The 16,004-nt window shown below is 35.9% G+C and overlaps 1 long non-coding RNA gene across 1 annotated transcript; it reads right to left on the bottom strand.

The window, feature by feature from the left end:
• Positions 1-257: 257 nt before the first annotated feature.
• LOC110721988 lies at positions 258-1,307 on the bottom strand. The gene is made up of 2 exons (XR_002511501.1): positions 1,159-1,307; positions 258-552 (listed from the first exon to the last, which is right to left on the bottom strand). It is a non-coding gene; the product is annotated as an uncharacterized LOC110721988 (long non-coding RNA).
• Positions 1,308-16,004: the final 14,697 nt, after the last annotated feature.

The following is a 16,004-nucleotide window of genomic DNA, read 5'->3' as shown; positions in this document are numbered from 1 at the left end:
TGCACTACGTGAAAAAACAAATTTGGCACCGGTTCAAACCCGGCCTAAGGCACCGGTTTGAACCGGTGCCAATTTGGGGGGTGCCAAAAACCCAATTTTTAGCACCGGTTCAAAACCGGTGCCATAGGGTCAAATAGGCACCGGTTAACCGGTGCCATAACTTCTGTTTTTTTTTTTTTTTTTTTTTTTTTTTGGGAATTAAAGTCAATTGGCACCGGTTAACCGGTGCCTATTCATGTTTTTTTTTTAAAAAAAAATTTAGTTTGCTTTATCCACATACACACATAATATTTTATCCACTTAAATGAAATGAATATTGATCAAAATTGATCATTAAATAAGAAATATAATCAGAAACATATAAAAAGCTTGAATAATACGAAATATATTGATGATTAAATTGTTATTTTACAATACAAAAAAATAAAATAAATTACATCAAAATCCAGAAAAAAAAATTATAACATTAAAGAAAAAAAAATTACACATCAAAGAATAAAAAAACTACAACATTGAAATCAAAATTCCAAAAGCAACACCTTGATTCTTCACCTGCATCAATTAAAACACCGACATTAATAAACTCACTGTAAACTAAAATTACAAAAATTAAGATTCAAACCCAGAAAAAAATTGAAATTCAAACCCAGAAAAAAATTAAGATTCAAACCTAGAAAAAAAAATTAAGATTCAAACCCAGAAAAAAAATTAAAATCGCAAAAAAATTAAATCGAAAAAAAATTAAATAAAAAAATGCCCAGAAATAAAAAAACCCAGAAATGGAAATAAATTGAAATCGAAAAAACCCAGATAAAAAATAAAAATTAAAAAACTTAGAAATCGAAAAACAAAAAAAAAAAAATCGAAAACAAAATATATTAAAATCGAATAAACAAAAACAAAAATAAAAAAAAATTCAAACTCAAACATAAGAAAAAAAAAATTACAGATATCGAAAAATAAAATATCAAAATCGAAAACAAAACATATTAAAATCGAATAAACAAAAATCGAAAAAAAAAATCAAAATTGAAAACGGAAAAAAATAACCCAGAAATCGAAAAAAAAAATTAAAATCGAAAACAAAATGTATTACAATCAAAATCGAAAACAAAATGTATTAAAATCAAAATCGAAAAAAATAAATCAAAATCAAACCGGTTCGTGGTGTTGCATGTGCTCGTGGTGGTCTCCGTGGTGGTCTCCGTGGTGGTGTTCGTGGTGGGCTTGAAGGAGAAGGAAAAGGAGACGTGGTAGCGAAAGGGAAGGAGGAGGAGATGAGAAAGGGAAGGAGGAGATGAGAAAATCTGGTAAATGATGAGTGAAAGAGGAGGAGATGAGTGGTGAATGATGAGCGAAAGAGGAGGAGAAGAGGAGAGAGAAAGAGGAGAGAAGAGGAGGGAGAAGCGGCGAGATGAGTGTAGGGTTTGGGGGGGGTTTATATATGGGAGGTTTTTTTTTTTAATTATAATAATGCTGAACCGGTTTTTTTTATTAATTGAGGAGCGGTTCAATTGGCACCGGTTCAAACCGGTGCCCTTTTAGTTTTTGGCACCAGTTCAGGTCAAACCGGTGCCTTTTCTCTTCTTCTAAAATCCCGCCCATTTCTGGACCAGTTTGGGTGGTGCCTAATGCTTTTTTTCTACTAGTGTTGCAAATTGCTACCATTTAAAGTTCGTATTTTGCAAATTGCAGCCATTTAAAAAAAATTGCAAATTGCAGCCCAAAAGTTTATATAAATTGTAAATTGCAGCCCGATTCAACTTTTTCATCGGTTTACAAGTTGAAAAATCTTCGATTAAGGTTTTAAGGGCCATTTTAGTTCTTAGGGGTCCGAATTGAGCTCAGAATTAACAAAAAATAACACAAGTATCTCGTTTTGCGTAACAAATATGTATCGATTTGTGGGAAACTGTAAATATGAGACACTTACGTTATTTAAATTAAATTAAAGAATAATAAATCTGTAGGCACGTAAATTTTATATAAGTGCCGCATTGGATATTATATGGGTCAAAAGTCAAATTATTGACTCCTATTAATTGACTATTAATTAAACTTAATTATTTTGGGTGAAATAAATTAAATTAGCCCATTTTAATTAATTTTAATTAATTTGTTTATTTAAGTGAAAACCTATTAAAATGGGTTAAACTATTGTAAATGAGTCATGATTACCTCAAAAGCCCAATACATATCAAACCCTAAGCTAATTAACCCTAGGGTGTCTCTCTCTATAAATAGGGGTTCTCTGTTTTCTTTGAGGGAGAGGGAAAGGAAACAGAAAGAAAAACCTAGAGAGAAACTTAGAGAGAAAACTTAGAGAGAAACCTAGAGAAAACAAGGAGAATCAAATACAAAAAAAAGCCTCTCAAATACTCTACCTCTCTAAAGAAAATCTGTCATCAAATACTCTAAATCTCTCCAGAGAAAACCCCTCATCAAATACTCTAAACCATTTTAGAGAAAACATCTCAAAGCCTAGAAGAAGAACAACAAGCATTCGACATGTCGTTCTACTCTAGAAGATCACTCATGGAAGAGATCAAGCTAAGCCTCGACGGTCCACAACACGAAGGAAAGAAGGACTTCAAATCATCAAAATCTCTACATCAAATAGTCATTGATCGAGATCAAGCCTCATCGGCCCTCAATCAAGAATTCAAGTCAAAGGTCTACATCAACAACAAGTCAAAGGTCTACATAAAAAATAAGTCAAAGGTCTGCATCAAATCTTTGATCGAGATCAAGCCTCGACGGCCCTCGTGAATTACGTCAAAGTCAAAGTGGAGATCGAATCAGAGGAGAAAATCAGAGATTGTACCCATAAATTATCAAATTAATAAAATTAACATTTTGTTTCATTTATTTTGAATCTATATTTTGCAGATTTAAAATTTGTGTTTACAAATTTGGCATGCTCGGTGGGACGATTTCTACCTCTTATCTCTTTCTCCACGAATCGAAATGATGAAGCGCATAGAAGGAATTATGACAAAAGACGGTGCACAAGACGACGTCGTCAATGTCATGGCAATTGAAGCAAACACCATCAAGGAGGAGTTGGCAAATATGAAGCTACTTCTTGAGAAGCTCATCAAGGACAATGAAGAAAAGGGGGCACAAATTAAGCTCCAAAGTGAACAAATTGCTGCACTCAAAAGAAGACTCGAGAAACGCCCAATTGAAGAAGGTGAAGATGATAGAAGCGAGTCAGAACTTAGCACAAAGACAAAGCTTAGTTCAAAAGGTGAAAAGCCCAATGGTGATTCATTCAGCTTCCAAGCAATCCAAGAGATGATAGCGAATGTTATTAAACAACAACTCGGTAGAGACGTCAACGAAGATGGTCGCTACAGTAAACCTTAAACCAAGAGGATTGATAAGATGAGAATGCCAAGCGGCTATCAACCTCTGAAATTTCAGCAATTCGATGGGACAGGAAACCCCGAGCAACATATTGCTCACTTCATAGAGACCTGCAATAATGCTGGGACCTCTGAAGATTTGCTTGTAAAGCAATTTGTCCGCTCTCTCAAAAGTGTTGCTTTCGATTGGTACACAGATCTACCTCGCAAATCCATCGACAGTTGGCAGCAAATGGAAGAAATGTTCCTCGATCGCTTCTTCAGCACTCGGCGCGTTGTCAACATGACTGAGTTGACACAAACCAACCAGTTGGAAGATGAACCAGTCGTGGACTACATCAATCGATGGCGAGAATTAAGCCTTCAATGCAAAGATCATTTGTTCGAAACTTCGGCTGTCAAGATGTGCATCCAAGGCATGAATTGGGATCTTGCTTACATTTTGCAAGGAATCAAACCAAAACATTCCAAGACTTGGCGACTCGAGCTCATGAGATGGAGTTTACGATAGCCAATCGTGAAGATAGATCTGATTAGACGATCATCAACATCTAAAGGGGGCAAAGATGAAAAAGTGTCCTCAAAGCTCCTAAGCAAGAGCCTAAACTGCATAACAAAAAACAAAACAAAATCACATAAATTGAACTACGTTCGGCTTGATCCGAAAAGTAAATTTCAATTACTTATTGGTATGTAGGCATCTTGAATATATAAAATTTATTCAAGAGCAACCATTAAAAAGATGATAAACTACAAGATTGGGGGCAAGTATCAATTTATTCCCAGAAAGTCGAATGATGTCATTTAAAGATTGGAGAAAGCTTTCAAGCACCAATACTTTGCCAAATTTACTTGAAAATCCGGAGAAAGCAGCAAGCACCGGAGATTCGCAAATCAAGTTGAACATGGACATCGGAGAAATCTACGAAGCACCAATCCCCCAAAGTTCTTGAGATCCGGAGAAAACTTTCAAGCACCGGTCCACCAAGCAAAGTTCTCGAAGATTGGAGAAGGCTGTCAAGCCCCAATACTTCTTCGACAAACTTCAAAGAGCATGAAAAGGCTGCAAAAGCACCAAAGATCTTAAAAAAAAAAGGTGAGGTAGTCTCGACCTACAAACAATTTGAAGAAATCTTTCAAGCACCAATACTTCACCCTGGAAGATCCGGAGGAAGCTACAAGCACCGGAGATTCGTAAATTGTTAAACATGGACGTTTGGAGAAAGCTTCCAAGCACCCATCCACCAAAATTTTGAGATCTGGAGAAAGCTTTAAGCACCAGAGATCATCAACTCAAAGTGTTGAACGTGAAGATTGGAGAAAGCTGCCAAGCACCAATACTTCATCGACAAATTTTGAAGATCATGAGAAGACTGCCAAAGGAGCAAAAAGCACAAAAAAAAAAATAAAGGGCAAAGGTCCACATTCTTGTGATTCGGAGAAAGCACTCCACCACCGAGTTGAATAAACAAACTTAATTGGACATGGAGCATGAAAAAGACTTCAGCAAGCTTATCGTTTTGAGATCGATTTGGAGAAAGCTTCAAGCACCAAGTCATTGTTGTCGAAAGGGGCACCCATGGACCACAAGAGGTTCTAATTGTCAGCTCTGCTTCTCGACGATATTGTCTCCTACACTCTTGCTTCATGTGGTTAAATCAGTACTTCTTGGTTAGAATCAAGAAGACAATGTCTATTAAGCAAATCATCAAAGGCTATAGTGGCGTTTAATTGTCGTATTATAGTTGACCATGGTTCCTTCCGAGTTGAAAGTCGATCAAGTTGTTCAAGAGTATAATTGTTGCACCTAGTTGACCATGGTTCCTTCTGAGTTGAAAGTCGATCAAGTTGTTCAAGAGCATAATTGTTGCACCTAGTATAGATGATTTCATTTCATACAAAAATAAAAAATAAAAAATAAAAATATATTAAAAAAAAACCAATAAAAAATATTAAAAAAAAGAGAAAGAAAGAAAAGGAAAGTCACGTGGTCATTATGAATGATCATGATCATGATCATCATTTTCAATATTAAAATAAAATTAAAAAAAAAAAGAAAGAAAGAAATACGAAATGGCAGAAGGCATTGCAGCCACGAGCTTGTTGGTGCAGCCTTCATCAACCTCTCGATCGGATGGGCAAACGTGGTCCGATTTGGCTGAAAATTGGTCACATGGTTGACAAAACATAGAGATGCAAGCTGGACGGTGTGACAGTGTAAATGTCTTCTAGTTTGCCACGAATGAAGGCTTGACAGAAGCTTATATATTTGAGTGGGGAGCGCATGCATTGATGACTGTGCGAGGCCCGAGCGCGGCTCTAATACGTCAAGGTCAAGTTGTGAGGCTCCGAGTACGTGGTACACAGCTCTAATATGTCAAGTTTGGTTGCGATGCTCGAGTATCTAACTCCAAGATTCGTAGCGAGGCTGTACGTCACTCCAAAGTAGCAACTAGCAAGAATACTCATCGGTGCGAAGCTTGGGAAGCGAGGTTTCAGCTGTGAGGCTCCATATGTAGCTCTAATCTGTCGAGGTTTAGGATCCAAGGCCCGAGCATATAACACTCCATTGTCAAAGATCATGATGCGGTGCCAATTTCAAAGTGTTGAGGCTCGAATTACATGACTCTGGGATGTCAACGTTTGTTGTGACGCTCAACATGTAACTCTAAGGATCATGGTTCTCCAAGATCACAAACCTGCATTTAAAAAAAAAAAAAAAAGAAGAAGGTCATCGCCAAGGCATCAACGAAGACAACGAGTTATGTGGCGTGGCTCTATCGGCTCCTCCATGGCATCAAAGTAGATGGTGTGGCGTGGCTTGGCTTGGTTGCTCCATTGTTGGACTCTTTGTGGTGTGTTGCTAGAGGACACTACGGCGGCTGCGGCTCGGTGATGCTAGGAAAGATGGCTTCTTCGTGCTATTGATGGTTGAGTTGCACTTCTCCTTCGTGGCTTCATGGTGTTGGTTCAAGACCTTCGAGTAGCAGCTCCCTTTGCGGCATCAAGATGTCCCTTCGATGACGTGTAGGTTGTGGCTCCTTCATGGTATGGAATGACAACTTGTTTTAAAGGGTGGACGGCTTTCTATGTGCTTCTCCTCCATGTTGGGTATGTGAGTTAGTGAGGTATATGGGATGAATGTTCTTATCATCTTAGTTGGTATTTATAGCCGTGAAGGGGAATGGATATATAAGAGAAGGGCTAAGAAGATAAGCAAGGACTTGATCATATTTATCTCCAACAAAATACCTCAACAAGATTAGTATTGATAAATACTTATCTTTAAAAATGGTTGAGCATTCCGTGCCTTTGATCAAATAGTTGAGCTTTCAAGTTTATCTTAAAAAAAAAAGGATAAACATTATGAAGTTAAACATTTCGTGGACATAGGTAGAACTTCAAAGTTTATATGCCAAGAATATCTTTCATTTAAAAAAAAAAAAAAGGAAAATCCAAGGTCTTGCTATTGGACGTGAGTTGCTCAACCACATGTGTATTTAGTCATGATCTTTTGATACCAAAGGTGAAACAAATAAGGAAAAGCAATAAGTACTTGCTTTTAATTTGTTTCATAAGCCAAATGGTTATACGATGATCATGTTTTTAATAGAGTAAAAGTCAAAAAAGGGTAAAGCAGTGCAAGGTTCGAGACCAGTTACGATCAAAAAGTTTAAAATCGTGTCCTTGATTATTCCCGAAGGGGGCAATTTGTAGGCATGTAAATTTTATATAAGTGCCGCGTTGGATATGATATGGGTCAAAAGTCAAAGTATTGACTCCTATTTATTGACTATTAATTAAACTTAATTATTTTGGGTGAAATAAATTAAATTATCCCATTTTAATTATTTTTAATTAATTTGTTTATTTAATAGTGAAAACCTATTAAAATGGGTTAAACTATTGTAAATGAGTCATGATTACCTCAAAAGCCCAATACATATCAAACCCTAAGCTAATTAACCCTAGGGTGTCTCTCTCTATAAATAGGGGTTCTCTGTTTCATTTGAGGGAGGGGGAAAGGAAACAGAAAGAAAAACCTAGAGAGAAACTTAGAGAGAAACTTAGAGAGAAAACTTAGAGAAAACAAGGAGAATCAAATACAAAAAAAAAGCCTCTCAAATACTCTACCTCTCTAAAGAAAATCTGTCATCAAATACTCTAAATCTCTCCAGAGAAAACCCCTCATCAAATATTCTAAACCATTTTAGAGAAAACATCTCAAAGCCTAGAAGAAGAACAACAAGCATTCGACATGTCGTTCTACTCTAGAAGATCACTCATGGAAGAGATCAAGCTAAGCCTCGACGGTCCACAACACGAAGGAAAGAAGGACTTCAAATCATCAAAATCTCTACATCAAATAGTCATTGATCGAGATCAAGCCTCGTCGGCCCTCAATCAAGAATTCAAGTCAAAGGTCTACATCAACAACAAGTCAAAGGTCTACATCAAAGATAAGTCAAAGGTCTGCATCAAATATTTGATCGGGATCAAGCCTCGACGGCCCTCGTGAATTACGTCAAAGTCAAAGTGGAGATCGAATCAGAGGAGAAAATCAGAGATTGTACCCATAAATTATCAAATTAATAAAATTAACATTTTGTTTCATTTATTTTGAATCTATATTTTGCAGATTTAAAATTTGTTTTTACAAAATCAAACTAAAATTAAATTAAAATACGAACTTTAAATGGCTGTAATTTGCAAAATTAATTCCTAGTATCATGTTAGGATGTCTTTTTAATCCCTAGTATCATGTTAGGATGCTTTTATTGCTTCTAGTATCATGTTTAGGTTGATTCCTATTTTCTTCTATCATGTTAGTATTATATTAGGGCTAAATCTTTTATCTTTAATGCTTAATGACATGCTAGGATTTGTTATTAATCATGTTAGTATCATGCTTAGGATCTTGCTAATATTATTATGCTTTATTGAGATTATTGATGATGATTATCAATATAATTATTGTTGCTTGATATATATTAATGTTATTGCTTGATCATGCCCTCTCTTACAGGATTAAAGGGAATTTGCACTTGTAATCACGTCTAATAAGATAATTAATAATCTAGTTTAGGCTAATGTGATTATAATTCAAGTGATCACTAATAATAGTTTTGTTTGTGCATTAATATTCAACCAACATAGATTAAACAGCTTTAGGGTTAATATAATGATTGTATGTTAGTCAGAAAGCGCACATGAATATGAGAAGAAAAGGTAGAGGCCTATTTTTAGGGCAGGTTCAATCTCTTTTAGGTTGGATTTGTACCTTCATCCCCGAATATCCAGTCATGGTTCCAATCCACTATAGAGTTAGCAATCACATGGATAGTGAAGGGGTGTAACCTTCACCCTGTGAATGGTTTACAAGTTTCTAAAACTTGTTGGTGACTCTTTTGCTCTAACTTCCTTCCCTTTGGACGCCACTATACTTAAGTGTATGATCACAGTGGGGCTCAAGTGTGGGTTGCTTGAAATATTCCCTACAATATGCATTTTAGAAAATGAACATAAGCATTCAAATTATAAACATATGAATTAGTTCCTTGAAAGCGAACATATGCATTTTAGAAAGTGAACATATGCATTTATAAAAGTGAACATAAGTATTCAAAATATGAACATATGCAATGGTTCTCTGAAAGTGAATATATGTATTTTAGAAAGTGAATATATGCATAAAAAATATGAACATATGCATTTCAGAAAGTGAACATAATCATTCAAAATATGAATACATTTTATGAACATTAATACTATTTCAAAACATTCTATGAACATAAGGTATCCAAATAATGAAAATGCACTAATATAGGCTAAATAAATTTTTTTTTAAAAGAAATTGTATTTTTAAAAAAAATGTGGCGATTGGTAAGTAACAGTTTTTCAGTAAAATTTCAAAACATTCTATGAACATAAGTTATCAAGATCATATAAAGGAGAAAGAGTGAACTTTGTTTCATTGTTAGGTTGAGAAAATCCAGGGGTAAGAAATTAAATTCAGAAACTTAATTTTGAAATGACTAAACGATTTTTTTTTAAGAAGATTATATTTAAGCTTTTAAATATATATATATATACATATATATATATATAAATATATATATATATATATATATATATACAAAATATATGACTTTGGAAAGTGACAGGTTTTTTGTAAAATTTGTGTAGGTGGGCTGCGGGTTGCGTTTACAATTGGGCACATTTACCAAGTGGGCTTCTTCAATGGGCTGGTGTTGCAGCTATCTTAGCTACATAAGGACGTAGCTAAGACCAATTGCATATTTTAAAATCTAAAAAATATTTTGACCTAATTTCAATTGAGTTTGAAAGTATTATATACCTTATTCATTTTGAGTTACAGATCAAAAGTTATGGAAATTTTAAAAACATGTAAAGTCTGCCAAATCTGCCGCGCCACGGTACAGGTAACGTGACACGACACCCGTGTCGTGACATAATACCTAATTTCCCTAATTTTATCTTTTTAACACGTTTTCTCTTTTTTGAAATGATAATATTTGGTGTCGCGCCACATCATACGTGGTAGATTGTGACTCGAAATCTAGTAGGGCGGACCTTTAATGTATATATATATCTCAAACTACTAGTGATTTTTAGGTGCTTCAAGTTGGAGGTGATAGCTTGGTTCAAGATCTTTCCAACGGTAGGCTATATGCCCAATTTCGATAAGAAACGAGAAAGTTATGACTGTTTTAAGAAAACCTGACGAAGTTGGAAAATTGCAACGAGCGGGCAAGGTAGAGCTTTATGCGAGTGAGCTATAGCTCGGCCGTATAAGGACTTGCGGCAAGTATGAGCTAGCTGCCGAGTTTAGTTCAACTAGGATAATTTATGGAATATTTCCTAAAATTTTATCTTTTCTATGACGGCTATTTGAGTATATTTAGGGAACAATACAGGGTTTTATAGGGGTTTCCTTGTGTTATAAAAGGACTATTTAGTTGATCAATTAGATTATACCTTTTGAGCCATTAGATTCAAGACTCCCTGAATTATTCTCTCGTTCTTTCTCCATTATAGTGATGAAGAAGCTCTCAAATCCCCCACTCGTGGATGCAAGTCTAATTTGACCGAACCACGCAAATCCTTATTATGTTCTTTGTTTATGTTATTTATCGTTTTTCTCGTTCTTATTTTTCATTGACATGTTCCGCATTAATAAAACATAATTACACCCTTATTTCATAACAATAGGTATTGTGCCACATTACCTTTTTCGTGTTATGGTAATCCTGCCGTGACGCGATACCTTTTCTTTTCCTTTGTGCAATGCCTCATTTTTAAGGGTTCGGACCTCATTCCTCACTTCTGTCTATAAATACGAGGCTCATTTATGAGTCTCGAGGGACAAATGCACATACTATTCTATCTCCTTTATCTATCTTATGCTTATGCTTTAAACGAAAATTTGTCTTTCTAATTTCACATTCATTCCTTAAGCACTCTAAGGAGTTCGTACAATATCCAAATTTCCACACTTAATTCAAGGCGTGAAAGGTAGAACCGATTAATGGCTTGGACCAAATCAACTCTACTTTAATTTAATTTCCATTTGATTTATTATTCTTTGCAGTTACTAAAGTTTTATTCATGATGTAGCAATTTATTAAAGAAGCGTAGAACGTGAGTAATTTATTATTTACTTTTTGTTATATAGCTAGTGGAATAAAAAAAAATATTATTGCTAGTACCATGTTAGGGTTTATTATTATGATTTTGATGGTTTGACTAACGATGTTATGGTTATATTTCTCAAATAATATTGCTTATTATTTTGTTTTATTGATCACCATATTGCATGTCTAAAGGGAATATGTAATTGAAATCACGACTAATAAGAAAATTTGAATGACCAGCTTAGGTTCCTTTTTAATCAAGGGATCACTAATATCTAGAATTATGTGTGCATTAATATTCAACCAATTTAGCCTAATTTAGTTTGGGAATTGAATCTTTGTTTGTATGCCTTTGAGATTGCAGGAAATACTTTCATAATAAGAATCGAGTAGAGGTCAATACAGGCGACGTAGCTTCCATGACTCACTTTATACCATCATCCCTGATCCTCCATTCGTGTTTCAAGAATATATGGAGTTAGAAATCCCATGAATTATGGATGGGGTGTAATCTTCACAAGACAATCATTGTTGCCTTTCGTTGTCCCTAATCGTAGTTGCCTTAAGTGATTCATGAAAGATTTACAAGTTTATTAAAAATTTGTACGCGACTTCCTAACTTTTTGTCCCTAATTGTTGGACTTAATGATTTTGATGATGACACAACCTCACTTACTTACAAACTAATAACTGCTTGATTGTTTAAGTGTGTACTCAGTTACAAAGACTAGGAGAATGAAGTGACTTATAAAAATACCATGAGGAACAAGAAGGCCAGAAGGAGAGCTATCCATTTTGAAGAGTTCCCTCACAGGAACTGGTGCTTCAGAAATGAAGACTGGAGAAGAGAAGGTTCCCTCATGGAATAGAAGCTTCAGAGAAGAAGCCTCATCAGAGAAGAGAAGTTCCTCCCAAGGAACAGAAGCCTCGGAGTAGAAGCTTCATCAGAGAACATGAAGACTAAATATACTTTTATATTTTAGGATTTATGTAAGTATAAAATATTAAATGGCACTCGAAAAATCTGTGTGGAATTGGTCTAAAAAGATAAAATTGTGCATGCTAGTTTTTAGGAAAATGGTTGCTTTCTAAAACGTTTATCTTTTGAAAGGGATTTTATTTTATTCTGAATTTCGAAAATATCTTGTGCAAAAAGATTTTATTTTTTTTTCTTATTTTCAAAAATATCTTCTGAAAAAATAAAATCACCATGTTTTCCAAAACTTACGGCTTACTCTCCCATGTTCTATGTCAGTCATGGTTTTGCACATTGAGGAGTTCATGGTTCCTTAATTCTAGGAACATGATCTTCTTAGTGGGTATGAGTAGTGGCGTAATGGTGTTGCTGCACAAAGAGAATTTTCCAAAGCATTTGTTGATCTATAAATAGCCATTGATTTTTGTTGGAAAAACTCACCCTTGCTCACATAAGTTTTCAAGCTTCAAATCGAGTCAAGTGTCAATTCCACACAAGTTCATTAGAGTGTTCTTAATGTTCTTATACTAGAGTTTGTTTTTCTTTCGAGTTGTAATTTGGGGAATGGGGAAGTTCGAGTGAACGTTTGTGTATGAGAAAGAGAAGAGAGAAAGAGAAGAGAAAGAGAAGAGAGAATAGAGAAGTGAGAAGAGAGAAAGAGAAGAGAAGAGTAACAAGTTGGGTGACTTGTTCCTCAGGGTCTCAAGTTCGTAGAGGAACTTGAGTTTGAGTCGTTAGCTTGTAATAGGATCATTTGCCCTATTATAGTGAAGATTCTTTTCCCAAAATCCAAAGTGTTCGTGGTTTTTCTCCTTGTTAGGGCCAAGGAGTTTTCCACGTAAAATCTCTCTTGCATTCTTTAGTTCCTTTAGTTAATCTCTCAGTTCCTTTAGCTAACTTAATTTTAATTCCGCAAAAAGTTTGGCTAATCTCTCATACTACAATTCAACCCCCCCTTCTTATAGTATTCTTTAAAACAACAATTGGTATCAGAGCCTAACTTCTAGGAAAATCAGGAAACCCTGAAGAAGAAAGGTCTTGGAGAAAATGAATGCTCATGAAAAGCTCGAGGAAGGATACTCAACACAGAGGCCTCCTATGTTCAACGACAAGTTCTATACCTTCTAGAAGAACCGCATGGAGATCTTTATCAAGGCAGAGAACTACCAAGTCAGGAGGGTCATCGAGGTTGGTGATTTTGAAGTCACCAAAACAAATGCTCAGTACGAGGTAATCCCTAAGCCTATGTCTGAATATGAAAAAGAGGACTTTGATAAAATGGAAATAAATGCTATGGCTGTGAAATTGCTCCACTGTGGACTTGGACCTCACGAACACAATTGTGTTATGGGGTGCTAGAACGCTAAAGAAATCTGGGATTTGCTGCAGATTACTCATGAAGGAACTAATGAGGTTAAACGCTCAAAAATCGATCTACTTATGTCCAAGTATAAAAGATTTGAATTGCAGCCTAAGGAAACCATTCAAGAGATGCTAACCCGTTTTACTAACATCATAAATGAGTTGGTTTCCCTTGGTAGACAGATTCCTACAGATGAGCAGGTTAGGAAGGTTCTTAGAAGTCTTCCACAAGATGAGAGATGGAGAGATAAGGTGACAACCCTTCAGGAAACGAAGGACTTTACAAAGTTCAATACTGAACAACTAGCAGGATCTCTCATGACTCATGAGCTACACCTTGGAGTCAACAATGAACCCATGAGGAACAAGGGATTGGCTCTTAAGGCTGATGAGGAGGAAGACTCATAAGTGGACGAGGATGAGGCTGCCCTAATTGTGCGAAGATTCAAAAGATGTTCAAGAAAGGCCGAACCTCAAGGAACTTCGGGAAAAAGACCTCAAATACAAAGCCTGACTACAGCTGCCAGAAGTGTGGATCCCCAGATCATTTTATCAGAGACTGTCCCCTTTGGGAAAATGATAAAGGGAAAGGAAAGGCTAAGGAACAGGGAAGAGAAAAATTCAGCAAAGCAAACTATCAAAAGTCAGACATGAGGAAGGCCATGATAGCAGCCTGGGGAGACTCAGAGAGTGAAGAAGAAGATGATGACCAACCAGAAGAGGAGACAACCAATATTTGTTTGATGGCCAAATCAGATGATGAAAAGGCTTACCTTGAGGAACTCCAGAAAGAGGTATTTCTTGATCCTAAACAGCTTAAAACTCTCTCTAAAGATGTCTTAATAGATATATGTCTAGAAGAAGAAGAATTCTTTAGAGATACATGTGTAAAGTTGAACAAATGTGAAAAAGCTCTTAAGGTTTGCAAAGAACATGGTGCTTGGTTGGAAACAGCCTATGCCAAGTCTCAAAGCAAATTAAGAGAGCTTGATTTTAAATACAAACACATAACTGAGATAGCCGATAGAATTAAGAATGAAAGTATTCTTCTGAATGTTGAATTAACTCAGTATAAGCTCATAAATTCTGATATCAGTTCTAGCAGTTCCTCAAGCGATCAGTTACTTATTCAATGTTGATTTTGAAAATTTGAAAAATGAGCTTTCTACTTTAAAAACCCAAAATGATCAACTTGAATCGGAACTGAATGCTAGAAAGGATAGAAGTATTGACCCAAAAGTCATACCTAAGTGGATAGCCGAAGCTCAAGGAAAAAGAACTGAAGGCCTTGGTTATATGACCAAGAAGAAAGGTAAGCAAAAGAAATATGTTGAGCTTCCTGGCATGAAGGTATGCACTTTTTGTGGTAAGACTGGACATCTCTATGGACAGTGTATGATAAGAGAAGAAGCTGATAAAAGAAATGTAAAACAAGTGTGGGTCAAGAAAACTAATATTGCATCCACGCCTAAGGAACCCAAGGAAACCTGGGTTCCTGATCCTAATGCTTAGTTTTCTTGCAGGTCCCAGTGAGGGGGAACAACTCGTGGTATCTCGACAGCGGTTGTTCAAAGCATATGACAGGTGATAAATCAAAATTCCTCTCCTAGAAGACTACCCTGGAGGAACAGTAACCTTTGGGGATAATAAGAAGGCCGAGATCATTGGAAAAGGAAAAATTGGAAGATCTAAATCTCATTTCATTGATAATGTGTTCCTGGTCAAGGGCTTAATGCACAATTTGCTTAGTATATCACAATTCTGTGATAAAGGAAACTCTGTAAGTTTTACTTCGTATTCTTGCAACATCACCAACAACAAGTCAGGAAAGGTTGTTCTAGAAGGAACAAGAAGAGGGAACACTTATACAGTTGACCTCAACTTAATCCCAAGGAACAACCTTACATGTCTGAGTGTTGTTGAAGATGATCCCCTGCTATGGCATAAACGTTTTGGACATGCTTGCTTTTCATTACTGGACAAGCTGAGGGCAAGGAACTTGGTTGTAGGACTTCCTATTATCAAGTTCCTACAGAACAAAGTTTGTGATGCATGTGTGAAAGGCAAGCATGTTCACTCATCTTTTAAATTGAAGAAAATGGTAAGCACTACAAAGCCTTTGGAAATAATCCATATGGATTTGTGTGGTCCCATGAGAATTCAAAGTAGGAGTGGCAAGAAATATGTTTTGGTTATTGTTGATGATTATTCTAGATTCACTTGGGTTATTTTTCTTTCTAGTAAAAGATGAAACTTTTAACGAGTTTGTTACTTTTGCCAAGAAAATACAGAAAATCAGTGGTCACTTCATAGTCCATCTCAGATCAGATCACGGAACTGAATTTGAGAACTCTAGATTCGATGAGTTTTGCAGGTAAAATGGCATGAACCATAACTTCTCAGCTCCAAGGACTCCCCAACAGAATGGAGTTGTAGAAAGGAAGAATCGAACCCTTGAGGAAATGGCTAGAACTATGCTGATTGCAAGTGGATTGCCAAGGAACTTCTGGGCTGAAGCCGTGAATACAGCATGTTACATCCTTAAAAGGGTAACAATAAGAAGTATCATCAACAAGACTCCCTATGAACTATTCAGGGGAAGGAAGCCAAACATATCTCATCTTAGAGCCTTTGGTTGTAAGT

Source organism: Chenopodium quinoa, unplaced genomic scaffold (assembly GCF_001683475.1).
Source record: "Chenopodium quinoa cultivar QQ74 unplaced genomic scaffold, ASM168347v1, whole genome shotgun sequence".
NCBI lineage: Eukaryota > Viridiplantae > Streptophyta > Magnoliopsida > Caryophyllales > Amaranthaceae > Chenopodium > Chenopodium quinoa.
The sequence above is the reverse complement of the archived record's forward strand: the minus strand, read 5'-3'. Positions and strand labels throughout refer to the sequence as shown.